We start from the raw sequence: 17,962 nt of genomic DNA, 5'->3' as shown, positions 1-17,962 counted from the left end.
CTGGAACCGCGCGACCGCTACGGTCGCAGGTTCGAATCCTGCCTCGGGCATGGATGTGTGTGATGTCCTTAGGTTAGTTAAGTTTAAGTAGTTCTACGTTCTAGGGAACTGATGACCTCAGGAGTTCAGTCCCATAGTGCTCAGAGCCATTTGAACCATTTTGAACTCGTTCTGTCGCTATGATGGTATCCAGACATGCACTGCGTGTCTACTTGCCTCCAGACGACTAACTGAGCACACTTGGTACAGTTATGCATCCAAAAGATCTGACATAATTTTAATTAATCCATGACCCTCGATATTTAAACATCGATATTGAAGTTCGATTCGTATCTGAGTGATTGCTTCTCACTAAAAATTCCTTGGTACTCCAACCTGTAAAGACCAGATTAAAAAGTTAGTCTCATGTACCGTAACATACACTTTTGTCTACAACATGACACGCTTCAGATTAAAATAGGTCTATTGAGATTTTGTTATTTGATTTCCGGAATTTGTTCGTACTATGGATGTCTCAAACGCTAAGCGACAATTTTGAATCGCTTATTATTAGCACGCAGTGTTAGATGGTGAAAAGTTTCAATGGCTGAAAATTAAATGGGCGAGATTTCAAGCATTTGAAACCATGGAAATTACATTTTGGTATAACTAAATAAAAACTTAATCTCGAAAATCATTCACAGTTCACCAGTCAAATTGGACAGAACCACTGTGAAGACTGCATCTGCTGGTCCTTCTTCAAGATCTCTGCCATCAGGTTATAAAGGAGCAGTTAGAATAACTACGTGGAAAACTAAATATGAAGACCTAATCTCTCACCACTGTCACGTCAATTTTTACAGAAATTAAAGATGGAAAACTAAGTAACAACAGAGAGTTTGGAGATGACCCATTTAAGCTCTTTTTCTATTTCGACTATAGACATAGTTGCCCAAATCCAAGATTCTGAAGTATAAAGTATTTTAAACTATTATTTTTTGGATATTTATTTGTTTGGTTTCATGTTCAGGCATAGTTTCATCAATGTCTACTTTACATAACTACACTCCTGGAAATGGAAAAAAGAACACATTGACACCGGTGTGTCAGACCCACCATACTTGCTCCGGACACTGCGAGAGGGCTGTACAAGCAATGATCACACGCACGGCACAGCGGACACACCAGGAACCGCGGTGTTGGCCGTCGAATGGCGCTAGCTGCGCAGCATTTGTGCACCGCCGCCGTCAGTGTCACCCAGTTTGCCGTGGCATACGGAGCTCCATCGCAGTCTTTAACACTGGTAGCATGCCGCGACAGCGTGGACGTGAACCGTATGTGCAGTTGACGGACTTGAGCGAGGGCGTATAGTGGGCATGCGGGAGGTCGGGTGGACGTACCACCGAATTGCTCAACACGTGGGGCGTGAGGTCTCCACAGTACATCGATGTTGTCGCCAGTGGTCGGCGGAAGGTGCACGTGCCCGTCGACCTGGGACCGGACCGCAGCGACGCACGGATGCACGCCAAGACCGTAGGATCCTACGCAGTGCCGTAGGGGACCGCACCGCCACTTCCCAGCAAATTAGGGACACTGTTGCTCCTGGGGTATCGGCGAGGACCATTCGCAACCGTCTCCATGAAGCTGGGCTACGGTCCCGCACACCGTTAGGCCGTCTTCCGCTCACGCCCCAACATCGTGCAGCCCGCCTCCAGTGGTGTCGCGACAGGCGTGAATGGAGGGACGAAAGGAGACGTGTCGTCTTCAGCGACGAGAGTCGCTTCTGCCTTGGTGCCAATGATGGTCGTATGCGTGTTTGGCGCCGTGCAGGTGAGCGCCACAATCAGGACTGCATACGACCGAGGCACACAGGGCCAACACCCGGCATCATGGTGTGGGGAGCGATCTCCTACTCTGGCCGTACACCACTGGTGATCGTCGAGGGGACACTGAATAGTGCACGGTACATCCAAACCGTCATCGAACCCATCGTTCTACCATTCCTAGACCGGCAAGGGAACTTGCTGTTCCAACAGGACAATGCACGTCCGCATGTATCCCGTGCCACCCAACGTGCTCTAGAAGGTGTAAGTCAACTACCTTGGCCAGCAAGATCTCCGGATCTGTCCCCCATTGAGCATGTTTGGGACTGGATGAAGCGTCGTCTCACGCGGTCTGCACGTCCAGCACGAACGCTGGTCCAACTGAGGCGCCAGGTGGAAATGGCATGGCAAGCTGTTCCACAGGACTACATCCAGCATCTCTACGATCGTCTCCATGGGAGAATAGCAGCCTGCATTGCTGCGAAAGGTGGATATACACTGTACTAGTGCCGACATTGTGCATGCTCTGTTGCCTGTGTCTATGTGCCTGTGGTTCTGTCAGTGTGATCATGTGATGTATCTGACCCCAGGAATGTGTCAATAAAGTTTCCCCTTCCTGGGACAATGAATTCACGGTGTTCTTATTTCAATTTCCAGGAGTGTATGTTAATAGTTTTTCTCAGTTTCAAGGAAGTCACATTTGGTCCAATGTAGCTCTCAGCCCGTCAATTGCTGGGAAGTGTATGTGGCTCTATGAATGTTTGTAAGCGTATTGTCATATCGCTGGTTTAATTGTAGAGGATCTTTGCGGGCAGCCGCGTCTGTAGAGAGCACGGTACTGTTATGAGTGTAGTGTGTAGCTCTGCATGTGAGAGGCTTTTTTTATTGTTCAGGTTGAAGTGTTCCTACAAGTGCTGTTACAGTAAAGTGATAAAATATGGAAGTAATTCAGAGGAAAGTGCGTCAAGAAGTAACTTAAAAATGAGCAGTGCTGCTTGATAACGTCTTTGTGTATCCTCTCGTTGCGTATCGCACAGTATCAATCATCCGCGCCGTGTTTGGTCTCCCAGAATGAACTGACGTGAATCAGTAGAAATTAGTTACCATAAAAGAGTTCAGTCAAGTGCCAGTGTCTTGTAGCGAGCATGAGGACGTGCGTTCGATCATCGAGCTTCCGCATTATCAACGATCAGCCGCGCCGCGACGGTTACGCGCACGCTCGTACAAGTGAGAACTGAGAACTGAAAAATTAACTTTACGAACAGTGTTATATCATTACTAGTGACAAGGAGGACTATTACCAGATATTTGTACGTGTGACGAGGGTAAGAACTTTCGTTCGATCATTCGGCTTCCGCATCATCAACAAACACCCGCGTCGTGTCGGTTACGCGTACGCTCGTCTGAATTTTTGGACTGTTAATCATCAATATTGTTAATTGGGATAAACATTTACGATTTAGAGTGTAAACAGTGCAGTCTGTGGTCTCCATATCGCCTCAGAATATAGGTGTTCATACCAGACATAGGACAGTGTTGTGTTTTAACGTTGAGTGACTCCCCTAAACCCGCTTGCATATTTCGATAGATAATTTCAGGCTAGCCAACAGCAGTGTGGAGCAGAACAGTACGATCGCCGCGGGATTATCAGGTACGCACGGTCAAGAAAAGCAACGGTCACGAAACGTGAAACAGTTTAAAGGTACCCCACCCCCAATTGAACTTCCGGGCGTGTTACATGTTGAAGCACTCACTGAAATCATTAATTGAGAGTGCGCAAGAAGCTGGCCAAGACAATCTATGAAAAATTAATTGCGGAGTTCACCTTTGGATAAAAAAAGTTAATAGGGTCGAAATTTTCTTTAATGACTACTGTGTAGATATCGTGAGCTCTGCAGCGTAGCGCTCTGATCGCATTACGCGTGGCACCTCAGCGCAGTGTGAACAGCTGCTGTGCCCACTTCAGGGAATTAGCCACTGCCAAATGGCGGATTTGCGTGGCCTCTGATCTCATGTAATTCAATAACCGGTTCGTTAATGGAGCATTACGTGCGTCAGCAGACAGTGGAGGGGCGGTCGTTTGCCTGTGTAATGCCGCCCGGCCATTACCGGAAGACAGATCTGTTGCTTGCTACAACCTGTGCCGAAAAAGAAAAAAAGTAGAGGCGTGTCGACACTGACGGAGTGCTGCGCGATCGACGCGTAATGTCAGGTTTGCTTATGCAGGGCAGTGTCGAATCACAGCCAGGCCAAAGGATCGAGATCTGAACAAATGGGAGATGTAGAAATGATTATGTAATGGACAATCAGATGAAAACAAGACAGATGCAAGAAAAATAAGTAAACTGTTTATTATTTTAAAAATAAACTATTAAAACATCATATATAACAGCTAGCTCGACGAAAGATCCGTACCCAAAGACTGGAAAGCTACACAGGCCACATCAATATTCAAGAAAGGAAGTAGGAGTAATCCACTAAATATGCAGCAGGATGTTAGAACATATATTGTGTTCAAACATTATGAATAAAGAAAACTGTCTACAGGGTTATTACAAATGAGTGAAGCGATTTCACAGCTCTACAATAACTTGATATTGATTTGAGATATTTTCACAATGCTTTGCACACACATACAAAAACTCAAAAAGTTTTTTTAGGCATTCACCAATGTTCGATATATGCCCCTTTAGTGATTCGGCAGACATCAAGCCAATAATCAAGTTCCTCCCACACTCGGCGCAGCATGTCCCCATCAATGAGTTCGAAAGCATCGTTGATGCGAGCTCGCAGTTCTGGCACGTTTCTTGGTAGAGGAGGTTTAAACACTGAATCTTTTACATAAACCCACAGAAAGAAATCGCATGGGGTTAAGTCGGGAGAGCGTGGTGGCCATGACATGAATTGCTGATCATGATCTCCACCACGACCGATCCATCGGTTTTCCAATCTCCTGTTTAAGAAATGCCGAACATTATGATGGAAGTGCGGTGGAGCACCATCCTGTTGAAAGATGAAGTCGGCGCTGTCGGTCTCCAGTTGCGGCATGAGCCAATTTTCCAGCATGTCCAGATACACGTGTCCTGTAACGTTTTTTTCGCAGAAGAAAAAGGGGCCGTAAACTTTAAACCGTGAGATTGCACAAAACACGTTAACTTTTGGTGAGCCAGCCGGAATGGCCGTGCGATTCTAGGCGCTACAGTCTGGAACCGAGCGACCGCTACGGTCGCAGGTTCGAATCCTGCCTCGGGCATGGATGTGTGTGATGTCCTTAGGTTAGTTAGGTTTAATTAGTTCTAAGTTCTAGGCGACTGGTGACCTCAGAAGTTAAGTCGCATAGTGCTCAGAGCCATTTGAACTTTTGGTGAATTGCGAATTTGCTGCACGAATGCGTGAGGATTCTGTGGTGTCACCGCCAGACACCACACTTGCTAGGTGGTAGTTTTAAATCGGCCGCGGTCCATTAGTACATGTCGGACCCGCGTGTCGCCACTGTGTGATCGCAGACCGAGCGCCACCACAAGGCAGGTCTCGAGATACGGACTAGCACTCGCCCAGTTGTACGGACGACGTAGCTAGCGATGCACACTGACGAAGCCTCGCTCATTTGCAGAGCCGATAGTTAGAATAGCCTTCAGCTAAGTCAATGGCTACGACATAGCATGGCGCCATTAGTAACATTGCATGTATCTAAAGAGTCTCACTTGTATCGCCACAATCTCCAGATGTACCAAAAGGATGGATTAAAGTTAAGTATTCCAGAAGCTACGTACTTTTCTTTATAGCATTCTTTACGTATCCTGTTTCAGACCTCACGCCCATCTGCGTGAGCGTAGCGCGTGCCTTTCGGCTTCCTCTCATTGTGTCTAGGCTGTCTTGTCTAGACACAACAGATTCTCTACCGCCCAGATTCGCACATTGTGTCTGTTCACTTCACCATTAAGAAAAAATGTTGCTTCATCACTGAAAACAAGTTTCGCACGAACGCATCATCTTCAATGAGCTGTTGCAACCGCGCCGAAAATTCAAAGCGTTTGACGTTGTCATCGGGTGTCAGGGCTTGTAGCAATTGTAAACGGTAAGGCTTCTGCTTTAGCCTTTTCCGTAAGATTTTCCAATCCGTCGGCTGTGGTACGTTTAGCTCCCTGCTTGCTTTATTCGTCGACTTCCGCGGGGTACGCGTGAAACTTGCCCGCACGCATTCAACCGTTTCTTCGCTCACTGTAGGCCGACCCGTTGATTTCCCCTTACAGAGGTAACCAGAAGCTTTAAACTGCGCATACCATCGCCGAATGGAGTTAGCAGTTGGTAGATCTTTGCTGAACTTCGTCCTGAAGTGTCGTTGCACTGTTATGACTGACTGACTGATGTGAGTGCATTTCAAGCACGACATACGCTTTCTCGGCTCCTGTCCCCATTTTGTCTCACTGCGCTCCCGAGCGCTCTGGCGGCAGAAACCTGAAGTGCGGCTTCAGCCGAACAAAACTTTATGAGTTTTTCTACGTATTGTAGTGTGTCGTGACCATATGTCAATGAATGGAGCTACAGTGAATTTATGAAATCGCTTCAATCATTTGTAATAGCCCTGTATTGACACACAGTCAAAATGGGTTTAGAAAACATCGTTCTTGTGAAGCACAACTAGCTCTTTACTCACACGAAGAGTTGAGTGTTATTGACAAGAGATTTTAAATTGATTCCGTATTTCTAGATTTTCAGAAGGCTTTTGACACTGTACCACACCAGCGGCCTGTAGTGAAATTGCGCGCTTATGGAGTATCGTCTCAGTTATACGACTAGATTCGTGGTTACCTGCCAGAGAGTCCACAGTTCGTAGTAACTAACGGAAAGCCACCGACTAAAACTGGAGTGATCTCTGGCGTTCCACAAGGTAGTGTTATAGGCCCTCTGCTGTTCCTTATCTCTAGATACGATTTAGGAGACAATCTGAACAACCGTCTTAGATTGTGTGCAGGTGATGCTGTCGTTTATTGCCTAGTAAAGTCACCAGAAGATCGAAATAAATTGCAAAACAGTTTAGAAAAGAGATCTTTAGGTGCGAAAATTGACGAATGACCCTAAATAATGAAAAGTGTGAGGACATCCGCGTAAGCGCTAAAAGGAATCCGTGAAACTTCTGTTACACGATAAATCAGTCTCATCTGAATTCCGCCAATTCAACTAAATATCTATGAATTATAATTACGAACACTTTAAATTGAAATGAATACAAAGACAATGTTGTGGGGAAGACAAACCAAAGACTCCTTCTTATTGGCAGCACACTCAGAAAATGTAACAGGTCTACTAAAGATACTGCCTACACTAAGACTGTCCGTCCTCTTTTGGAGTAGTGCTGCGGCGTCTGGGACCCCTACCAGATAGGATTAACGGAGAGCATCGAGAAAGTCAAAGAAGAGCATCACATTCTGTATTACAGCGAAACAGGGGAGGGAGTGTCACTGACATGATACAGGATTTAGGGTGGACACCATTAAAACAAAGGCGCTTTTCTTTGCGACGGAATCTTCTCACGGAATTTCAATCACCGACTTTCCCCTCCTCATGGGAAAATATTTTGTTGACGCTGACCTACGAAGGGAGGAACGATCATGAAAATGAAGTACGCGAAATCAAAGCTCGCACGGAAAGATATGGGTGTTCGTTTTCTCCGCCTGCTCTTCGAGAGTGCAATAATAGAGAATTAGTGTGAAGGTGGTTCGATCACCCCTCTGCCAGGCACTTAAGTGTGATTTGCAAAGTATCGATGTAAATGTAGATGTAGACGTAGATTTCACTGTGAGACAACAGGGAAAATGCCTCCACGGAAAAATGTTTGCGGTTGCCTACGGAAGCACGATTGTACCCGGGCGTGCACTTCTTCGTCCGAAGGAAACGGACGGCCAAGAATATCTTTCATTGGGGCTACTTTCCATCATCGGTTACTCCATGCAAAAATTATACAATATGATCAAGGACGCCCACCTAGTTAGACTAATCAGCACCCTCCTCCAAAACCGCAGGTTTTTTGTTCAGTTTCAAGGACAACGCAGTCGCTGGAGAACGCAGAAAAATGGCTTACCTCAGGGAAGCGTCTTGGCTCCACTTCTCTTCAACATTTATATCAACGACCAGCCATTGACTCCGGGCACGAGAGGATTTTTATATGAAGACGACCTAGCCCTTCATGCGTAGAGCTCATGCTTTGAAACAGTGGAAAGAAACCTGACAACTGCACTTAGACCACTGTCAAGCTACTACAATCGGAACCCACTCACACCAAACCCTCAGAAGACACAAGTGTGAGCCTTTCACCTAAAGAGCAGGGAAGCTAATCGTGAGCTACATGTTGAATGGTCAGGCATCCAATTGCAGCATCATCACGACCCTAAATGCTTAGGAGTCACTCTCGATAGAGCTCTGACATTCAAAACCCACTGCAAGAACACCAAAACGAAAATGTCCACTCGAAACAACCTAATTCGCAAACTAGAGGGGACACAGTGGGGCTCGCACCCACTAGCATTTCGCCTCTTCTGCCGAATAAGCTTCCCCAGTCTGGCACACGTCATCTCATGCCACACAAGTCGACACTGCTCTCAAAGAAACCTGCAGGTTCACTACAGGTTGCTTAAGACCAACCCCATCCGATAAGTTCTACTAATTGGCGGGAATAGCGCCACCATTGGCAGCACAGCAATGGCTACCAACAAGGAGAGACTGAAAGTGGTACCAAACAGTGCCCACCCACTTCATGGACATAATTCACAAGAGCAACGGCTGAACTCGCGAAAGAGCTTCTTGAGGATATCCGAGAAGCTCACCGTTACACCAAAGAAGGCAAGGCTGGAGTCATGGAAGAAGTCGACGCCTCACCTGGATGCCAGAAGCTGAAGAACTACCACCTGGACACAATGAAAGCTGGCTGTTGTGGAAATCTTTAAACAGATTACAATCAGGAGTTGGACGATCCAGAGACAACCTGAAGCGAAGGGGCGTCATAACAGAAGACACGTCCTGTGATTGTGGACAAGGACAAACCAAAAACCACATGCTTCAGTGCCCTTTGTGCCCTACATCCTGCACGAAGAATTATCCCCTGCAAGCCACTCAAAGCGCCTTGGAGGTTGTTAAGTACTGGGTATATATATATACTCCTGGAAATGGAAAAAAGAACACATTGACACCGGTGTGTCAGACCCACCATACTTGCTCCGGACACTGCGAGAGGGCTGTACAAGCAATGATCACACGCACGGCACAGCGGACACACCAGGAACCGCGGTGTTGGCCGTCGAATGGCGCTAGCTGCGCAGCATTTGTGCACCGCCGCCGTCAGTGTCAGCCAGTTTGCCGTGGCATACGGAGCTCCATCGCAGTCTTTAACACTGGTAGCATGCCGCGACAGCGTGGACGTGAACCGTATGTGCAGTTGACGGACTTTGAGCGAGGGCATATAGTGGGCATGCGGGAGGCCGGGTGGACGTACCGCCGAATTGCTCAACACGTGGGGCGTGAGGTCTCCACAGTACATCGATGTTGTCGCCAGTGGTCGGCGGAAGGTGCACGTGCCCGTCGACCTGGGACCGGACCGCAGCGACGCACGGATGCACGCCAAGACCGTAGGATCCTACGCAGTGCCGTAGGGGACCGCACCGCCACTTCCCAGCAAATTAGGGACACTGTTGCTCCTGGGGTATCGGCGAGGACGATTCGCAACCGTCTCCATGAAGCTGGGCTACGGTCCCGCACACCGTTAGGCCGTCTTCCGCTCACGCCCCAACATCGTGCAGCCCGCCTCCAGTGGTGTCGCGACAGGCGTGAATGGAGGGACGAATGGAGACGTGTCGTCTTCAGCGATGAGTGTCGCTTCTGTCTTGGTGCCAATGATGGTCGTATGCGTGTTTGGCGCCGTGCAGGTGAGCGCCACAATCAGGACTGCATACGACTGAGGCACACAAGGCCAACACCCGGCATCATGGTGTGGGGAGCGATCTCCTACACTGGCCGTACACCACTGGTGATCGTCGAGGGGACACTGAATAGTGCACGGTACATCCAAACCGTCATCGAACCCATCGTTCTACCATTCCTAGACCGGCAAGGGAACTTGCTGTTCCAACAGGACAATGCACGTCCGCATGTATCCCGTGCCACCCAACGTGCTCTAGAAGGTGTAAGTCAACTACCCTGGCCAGCAAGATCTTCGGATCTGTCCCCCATTGAGCATGTTTGGGACTGGATGAAGCGTCGTCTCACGCGGTCTGCACGTCCAGCACGAACGCTGGTCCAACTGAGGCGCCAGGTGGAAATGGCATGGCAAGCCGTTCCACAGGACTACATCCAGCATCTCTACGATCGTCTCCATGGGAGAATACCAGCGTGCATTGCTGCGAAAGGTGGATATACACTGTACTAGTGCCGACATTGTGCATGCTCTGTTGCCTATGTGCCTGTGGTTCTGTCAGTGTGATCATGTGATGTATCTGACCCCAGGAATGTGTCAATAAAGTTTCCCCTTCCTGGGACAATGAATTCACGGTGTTCTTATTTCAATTTCCAGGAGTATATATATATATATATATATATGTGTGTGTGTGTGTGTGTGTGTGTACCGCCACTGTAAATTTGTATATTTCTGACTCGAGGATAAAATATTGAGGCTCCAAAATTGTGGAAGTTGGATGGGGAGAGATGGGGAATGCAAGGAGGGTGTGTATGAACTTCCCGTCGAAACTACTGTAGCGTAGTCCAAACAATAGGCACGCCAGTTCCGGAAAATTCGTGATGGCCTTTCCTCTCGCTGCAAGGCCTCCCGAAAATTGACTTTCTGGGAAATGGTACCACAACCAACGCAAAGCGGTACGTGGACACCTTGCAGAAATTGAAGAGTGCTACTAAGTCCAAACGCCGAGGAATGTTGACGGACGGCATCATTGTACTGCAGAATAATGTCTGCTCACATGTTGACACGGTTGTTTAGACTAAGTTGCAGAAGTTTCGCTGGAAAACCCTTACACATCTTCCATATAGTCCCGACCTCTTCCAAATGATTTCCATATTTTTAGACTCCTAAAGAAAGACATTCCTGGCCGTCGATTTGCTTCGAAAAGGTGAGCGCCTGGGTACATTCTGTAGGCAACCACAAACGTTTTTCCTTGAAGGTATTAACTGTTATTGCGACTATTTTTGAAATAATAAACAGATTACTTAAATGAAGCAGGCAAAAAGAAATACAAACGTCTCAAAAATGAGATCGACAGGAAGTGCAAAATGGCTAAGTAGGGATGGCTAGAGGACAAATGTAAGGCTGTAGAGGCTTATCTCACTAGGGGTAAGATAGATACTGCCTACATGAAAATGAAAGAGACCTTTGGAGAAAAGAGAACGACTTGTATGAATATCAAGAGCTCAGATGGAAACCCAGTTCTAAGCAAAGAAGGGAAAGCAGAAAAGTGGAAGGAGTATATACAGGGTCTATACAAGGGCGATGTTCTTGAGGACAGTAGTATAGGAATGGAAGAGGATGTAGATGAAGATGAAATGGGAGATACGATACTGCGTGAAGAGTTTGACGGAGCACTGAAAGACCTGAGTCAAAAACAAGGCCCCCGGAGTAGACAACATTCCATTAGAACTACTGACGGCCTTGGGAGAGACTGTCCTGACAAAACTCTACCATCTGGTGAGCAAGACGTGTGAGACAGGCGAAATACCCTCAGACTTCAAGAAGAATATAATGATTCCAATCGCAAAGAAAGCAGATGTTGACAGATGTGAAAATTACCGAACTGTCAGTTTAATAAGTAAGAGCTGCAAAATCCTAATGCGAATTCTTTACAGACGAATGGAAAATACTGGCAGAACCCGAACTCGAGGAAGATCAGTTTGGACTCCGTAGAAATATTGGAACAATTGAGGCAATACTGCCTCTACGACTTAACTTAGAAGAAAGATTAAGGAAAGGCCAACCTGTTGTTGTTGTTGTTATGGTCTTCAGTCCCGAGACTGGTTTGGTGCAGCTCTCCATGCTACTCTATCCTGTGCAAGCTTCTTCATCTCCCACTACCCACTGCAACCTACATCCTTTTGAATCTGCTTACTGTATTCATCTCTTGGTCGCCCTCTACGCTTTTTACCCTTCATGCTGCCCTCCAATACTAAATCGGTGATCCCTTGATGCCTCAGAACATGTCCTACCAACCGATCCCTTCTTCTAGTTAAGTTGTGCCACAAACTTCTCTTCTCCCCAATTCTATTCAATACCTCCTCATTAGTTATGTGACCTACCCATCTAATCTTCAGCATTCTTCTGTAGCACCACATTTAGAAAGCTTCTATTCTCTTCTTGTCCGAACTATTTATCATCCATGTTTCACTTCCATACATGGCTACACTCCATACAAATACTTTCAGGAATGACTTCCTGACACTTAAATCTACATTCGATGTTAACAAATTTCCCTTCTTCAGAAACGCTTTCCTTGCCATTGCCAGTCTACATTTCATATCCTCTCAGCTTTGACCATCATCAGTTATTGTGCTCCCCAAATAGCAAAACTCCTTAACTACTTTAAGTGTCTCATTTCCTAATCAAATTCCCTTTGCATCACCCGACTTAATTCGACTATATTCCATTATCCTCGTTTTGCTTTTGTTGGTGTTCATCTTATATCCTCCTTTCAAGACACTATCCATTCCGTTCAGCTGCTCTTCCAAGTCCTTTGCTGTCTCTGACAGAACTACAATGTCATCAGCAAACCTCAAAGTTTTTATTATTTCTCCGTGGATTTTAATACCTACTCCGAATTTTTCTTTTGTTTCCTTCACTGCTTGCTCAATATAAAGATTGAATAACATCGGGGAAAGGCTACAACCCTGTCTCACCCCCTTCCCAATCATTGCTTCCCTTTCATGTCCCTCTACTCTTACAACTGCCATCTGGTTTCTGTACAAATTGTAAATAGCCTTTCGCTCCCTGTATTTCACACCTTGCCACCTTCAGAAGTTGAAAGAGAGTATTCCAGTCAACTTTGTCAAACGCTTTCTCTAAGTCTACAAATGCTAGAAACGTAGGTTTGCCTTTCCTTAATCTAGTTTCTAAGATAAGTCGTAGGGTTAGTATTGCCTCACGTGTTCCAAAATTTCTACGGAATCCAAACTGATCTTCCCCGAGATCGGCTTCTATCAGTTTTTCCATTCGTCAGTAAAGAATTCGCGTTAGTATTTTGCAGCTGTTGCTTATTAAACTGATTGTTCGGTAATTTTCACATCTGTCAACACCTGCTTTCTTTGGCATTGGAATTATTATATTCTTCTTGAAGTCTGAGGGTATTTCGCCTGTCTCATATATCTTCCTCACCAGATGGTAGAGTTTTGCCAGGACTGTCTCTCCCAAGGCCGTCAGTAGTTCTAATGGAATGTTGTCTACTCCCGTGGCCTTGTTTCGACTCAGATATTTCAGTGCTCTGTCAAACTCTTCACGCAGTATCTTACCTCCCATTTCATCTTCATCTACATCCTCTTCCATTTCCATAATATTGTCCTCAATTACATCGCCCTTGTATAGACCCTCTGTATACTCCACCCACCTTTCTGATTTCCCTTCTTTGCTTAGAACTGGGTTTCCATCTGAGCTCTTGATATTCATACAAGTGGTTCTCTTTTCTCCAAAGGTCTCTTTAATTTTCCTGTAAGCAGTATCTATCTTACCCCTAGTGAGATAAGCCTCTACATCCTTACATTTGTCCTCTAGCCATCCCTGCTTAGCCATTTTGCACTTCCTGTCGATCTCATTTTTGAGACGTTTGTATTCCTTTTTGCCTGCTTCATTTACTGCATCTTTATATTTTCTCCTCTCATCAATTAAATTCAATATTTCTTCTGTTACCCAAGGAGTTCTGCTAGCCCTTGTCTTTTTACCTGCTGCCTTCACTATTTCATCCCTCAGAGCTACCCATTCTTCTTCTTCTTTATTTATTTCCCCCATTCCTGTCAATTGTTCCCTTATGCTCTGCCTGAAACTCTGTAGAACCTCTGGCTTAGTCAGTTTATACAAGTCCCATCTCCTTAAATTCCCATCTTTCTGCAGTTTCTTCAGTTTTAATCTACAGTTCATAACCATTAGATTGTGGTCAGAGTCCACATCTGTCCCTGGAAATGTCCTACAATTTAAAACCTGGTTCCTAAATCTCTGCCTTACCATTCCATAATCTATCTGAAACCTGTCATATCTTTGACGAATGGAAAAAACTGGTAGAAGCCGACCTCGGGCTAGATCAGTCTGGACTCCGTAGAAATATTGGAACACGTGAGGCAAAACTGACTCTACGACTTATCTTAGAAGAAAGATTAAGGAAAGGCAAACATACATTTCTAGCAGTTGTAGGCTTAGAGAACGCTTTTGACAATGTTGACTGGAACACTCTCTTTCAAATTCTGAAGGTGGCAAGGGTAAAATACAGGGAGCGAAAGGCTATTTACAATTTGTACAGAAACCACATGGCAGTTGTAAGAGTCGAGGGACATGGAAGGGAAGCACTGGTAGGGAAGGGATTGAGGCAGGGTTGTAGCCTCTCCTCAATGTTATTCAATCTACATATTGAGCAAGCAGTAAAGGAGACAAAACAAAAATTCGGAGTAGGTATTAAAATCCATGGAGAAGAAATAAAAACTTTGAGGTTCGCTGATGACATTGTAATTCTGTCAGAGGCAGCAAAGGACTTGGAAGAGCAGTTGAACGGAATGGACAGTGTCCTGAAAGGAGGATATAAGATGAACATCAACAAAAGCAAAACGACGATAATGGAATGTAGTCGAATTAAGTCGGGTAATGCTAAGGGAATTAGATTAGGAAATGAGACACTTAAAGTAGGTAAGGAGTTTTGCTATTTGGGGAGCACAATAACTGATGATGGTCGAAGTAGAGAGGATATAAAATGTAGACTGGCAATGGCAAGTAAAGCGTTTCTGAAGAAGAGAAATTTGTTAACATTGAGTGTAGATTTAAATGTCAGGAAGTCGTTTCTGAAAGTATTAGTATGGAGTGTAGTCATGTATGGAAGTGAAACATGGACGATAAACAGTTTGGACAAGAAGAGAATAGAAGCTTTCGAAATGCGGTGCTACAGAAGAATGCTGAAGATTAGATGGGTAGATCACGTAAGTAATGAGGAGGTACTGAACAGAATTGGAGAGAAGAGAAATTTGTGGTACAACTTGACTAGAGGAAGGGATAGGTTGGTAGGCCATATACTGAGGCATCAAGGGATCACCAATTTAGTATTGGAGGGCAGCGTGGAGGGTAAAAATCGTAGAGGGAGACCAAGAGATGATTCAGAAGGACGTAGGTTGCAGCAGATACAGGAAGATGAAGAAGCTTGCACTGGGTAGAGTAGCATGGAGAGCTGCATGACACCAGTCTCTGGACTGAAGACCACAACAATAACATATATTGATGTGTACGGCTACTGTAAATTTGTATATTTCTGACTCGAGAAAAAATATTGAGGCTCCAAAAATGTGGAAATCGGATAAGGAGGGATGAGGAATGTAAGGAGGATATGTATGAACTTCCCGTCGAAACTACTACACCCTAGTTGAAACAACAGGCACGCCAGCTCCGGAAATGTCATCGTGGTCATTTCTCTGGCTGAAAGATCTCCCGAAAATTGACTTTTTGGAACATGATGCCACAACCAGCGCAAAGCGGTACGTGGACAGCAGAAATTGAAGCGTGCCGTTGAGTCCAAACGCCCAGCAATGTTGACGAACGGCGTCATTATATTGCAGAATAATGTCTGCTCACATGTTGACACGGTTGTTTAGACTAAGCTGCAGAAGTTTCGCTGGAAAATCCTTACACATCCTCTATACAGTCCCGACCTCTTCCCTACGATGTCCATATTTTTGAACTCCTCAAGAAAGACATTCCTGGCCGTCGATTTACTTGGAAAAGTTGCGCGCCTGGGTAAATTCATGGATCTGTAGTCAATCGCAAGCGTTTTTCCTTGAAGAGATATTAACTGTTATTGCAACTACTTTTGAAATAATAAACAGATTACTTACTTTTTTCCGTATGTCTCGTTTTCATTCATTTGACTGCCCTTGCAGCGGATGTCGTCTAACTACACTGATAACCGTCATATCATAGCGTCACATTCCTGTTATGTTTTTATCATGTAATATGCAAATTGTTAAATAAATGAGTATTTAGCAACAATAAAATATTTTTTTCTGACAGAACTTTGTTCGTCGTCGTTACCGTGTGCCGAAGTGTTTTCATTGTGGCTGGAATAAATGTTGGATACTACCATGGGCAGTGCCGGCCTCTGTTGCTGCAGTGTTGTACGAGATGAGGACAGGGCTTCTATAGGCCTTTTCAAGCGTAGTGTTTACACATTAGCGCATGGATCACATGCACTAGCTGGTTGTTGTTGCCGTTATTGTTGTTGTCATGAGCCGAGGCTCGTTTGATGCATCTCTTCACGTTATTCTTTTATGGAAATGTTATCATGCATTGTGACGACTCACACTACTTTGAACTACACTGTAATGAACTTCACACGCATGTGATCTGCTCTGCTCAACTTTTGAACGTGAATTCACTTGAGATAGTACAGTATCCACACGCGAGTATTTCACTCCCGTTCCGCGTGTAAGAATATTTTCATCGCAATCGAATCCCGGAGCTCTATAAATACATACACGAAGAGAAAGAAAAATACACTATTAATCTGTTACTGCCTAGCACGGGGTTTGTTGATAAAAGATAATAAAGCTGAATCCGTTGTCAGTCACCATAAAGCACAACAATTACATACTTTTAGTCAATCCGTGGACAATTCAGAGAAACAATCTGTTGAAGGCGAAGAATACGTTATATTTAGTAAAACGTATAAAGTTTGGAAGCGAAATGCCCAGAATATTATTATTTCCACAATTAAATATTCGTATGTATATATATTGGAACCTCTAGATGCAAAAATTATTCCCAAGAAATCTCTCTACTCACCACAAAAGCTGACGCTCATCATATAATGAAGTACTAACTGAACTTGGTAGTGCATATGCTTCCAGTGCCCAGCATTTGCAACGATGTCCTTGATAGGAAATGCATTTTTTAAGGAAATGTCAAATAGAAAGTAAATTAAATAAATAGGAAAGGACGTTACTTTTTGTTTACAGCAATATAGCTACTGCAGTGTTGAACTTCAGCGTATTTCGCAAAAGTTAAGTCCTCTGAATGGCTTAACTTCCGCAAATTTTCGGGGATGTAATGTTGTAATAAATTACTATAAAACAAAAATTGGTTTTGGAAAATAAGTAAAATAATTTTTTCTCTAAATGCGAATACCATCTGAACATGTATCTTAATAACTTTATACAGCTTTTTACTATTAACGGTATCTGAAATAGCAAATCGCTTAAAATGGCGGCTTCCTACGCCAGCTGCTATTTTCTGAAATAATCTATTATTAGTAACAAGTGATAGTAAAAGATAAGTTAGTGGTACATGTATTCGATTCTGACCTTTTATTAACTGTCTTCAAACAAATATGAAATGTCCCTGTCTGTGTCTAAATAATTCAACGTAAAGTTTGGTTCAATGACCACATTTACATACTAAGCTCCGTCCTAACAGGCGTTGGAAAGCCCAATGGTACTGACCGATTGCCGTGTCACCCTCAGTCGACAGACGTCATTGGATGCATGTACGGAGGGGCATGTGGTCAGCATACCCCTCTCATGGTGGTTGTCAGTTTTGGTTACCGGAGCTGCCACTTCTCAGTCAAGTAGGTTTTCAAATGGCCTCACAAGTTGGGTTGTCAACTATTGTTGATGGATATATGGGAAATCAGAAATTTATAAGCGGGACTTGACAGAAAAAAAGCGGAACTGCCTCAACATGTATAGAAGCGACTGAAAAAGAGTTGTAATAATTTCTATTAGAATTTTTTTAAAATTTGAAAGAAAATAAACGATGTAAACTTCTCGCTATTACAAAGTGATCATCAAAAAAATTTTAACACAATTCAGTAAATATAGCACTTTGCTCAGTCAATTAATTTTTCTTTTTGGAGGGGTACCTGTCTTGTGATTTGGCACATTTGCGCAATTTTTATTCTTCAATTATAAAGATCTTTGCAATTGTACTGGAA

The sequence above is a fragment of the Schistocerca serialis genome, chromosome 8, assembly GCF_023864345.2.
Source record: "Schistocerca serialis cubense isolate TAMUIC-IGC-003099 chromosome 8, iqSchSeri2.2, whole genome shotgun sequence".
Classification (NCBI taxonomy): domain Eukaryota; kingdom Metazoa; phylum Arthropoda; class Insecta; order Orthoptera; family Acrididae; genus Schistocerca; species Schistocerca serialis.
Note: the sequence above shows the minus strand (reverse complement) of the source record.